The sequence below is a fragment of the Octodon degus genome, unplaced genomic scaffold (assembly GCF_000260255.1).
Source record: "Octodon degus isolate 3935 unplaced genomic scaffold, OctDeg1.0 scaffold00006, whole genome shotgun sequence".
Classification (NCBI taxonomy): domain Eukaryota; kingdom Metazoa; phylum Chordata; class Mammalia; order Rodentia; family Octodontidae; genus Octodon; species Octodon degus.
Window position 1 is genome coordinate 12037873 of NW_004524582.1, and position 1239 is coordinate 12039111.

General features: G+C 43.4%; 1 pseudogene; it reads right to left on the reverse strand.

The window, feature by feature from the left end:
- Window positions 1-643: 643 nt before the first annotated feature.
- On the reverse strand, window positions 644-874 carry LOC101592849 (annotated as a pseudogene).
- Window positions 875-1239: the final 365 nt, after the last annotated feature.

Here is a 1239-nt window from a genome sequence, read left to right on the forward strand (position 1 = left end):
AGACAGGGTCTCGCCATGCAGTTCAGGTTGGCCAGAGCTCACTTTGTGGCCTAGGCTGGTCTTGAACTCACAGCAGTTCTCTGAGTGCTGGGATTACAGGTGTGCACCACCACACCCAGCTTCTTTGCTAATCCAGATTACCCGAAAACTTATGTTGCTGTATAAAAATAAGACTGTGCTCCCACACATTGATTGAAAGTGTTGTGCCTGATCCTTTTTTTTTTTTTTTAGAGTTTTTACTCCCTGAGAGAAAAAGAGGTCCTAACCAAATGCTTTTGCAATGACCCAAGTACAGTATAATGTCTTTTTTGCAGCAAAATCAAGGTATCAGGCAAACCTGATCATCTTGATTAGTTTATCATTATTTACATAGAAGATATATTTAAAGCTAATTCTAGGCCATGTATTGCAATCATAATCTTGAGAAACTGTTCCATGGTAGCACACTGAATTCCTGCAAGATGCCAGAACAAGGGAGAAATCATCTAAAGCAGTGACAATTCATCATGTAAAAAAAAGGAAAACATCAAGAAGGAAGAAAAACTCCTCCCTCCTAAATTCATCAATTGTGTGGCTATTTTCAGGGTCTTGGTTGACAAAATTCAGAGTCCTCAATTTCCTGAAGAGGAATCCATTTTCGAGGTCAAGAAGAATTTTTGGGCTTTTCTTTGCTGTGGCCCATGAACTCCAGCCCTTCAATAGGAATCTCTCTCTCCTTTATTGCTTTCTGAACACACTGCTGGTAGCACCTGAAGAGATCAGTACACGGGTCCCTGGAGCCATCCCCCTTGAGAAACCTCTCAGCAAACCAGCGACTGAAGCACTGAATGTACTTGCGCTTCATATCCGTGCAAGGCTCTCCAACGCTGTTCATGGCGATGGCTGAGTAACCTCCACTAAGTCTCATTTTTCAATTGCAGAAAAGGAGAATTAAGAAAAGGCATTATTTATTGCCCTCCCTTACACACATTTGGGGAAAACGTAGTAGTGTTATGGGTGTGTGTGTGTGTGTGTGTGTGTGTGTGTGACCACCTGAGATGGTAGAACCAACATAGCCCTGGAGAACCTCCACACTGAAGACTGGTTTGCAAATTGTGTTTGAGCCCTAGGACTGTGGAGAGGAACTCTGGAGGATTCTGGGAAAGAACACAAGTGGAAGGGAAGAGCCTGCCTGCAGGAATCATTGCCACCACCCATTGTCTCAGCCAGACAAGCTGTGGTTGTCTTGCTTTTCATATC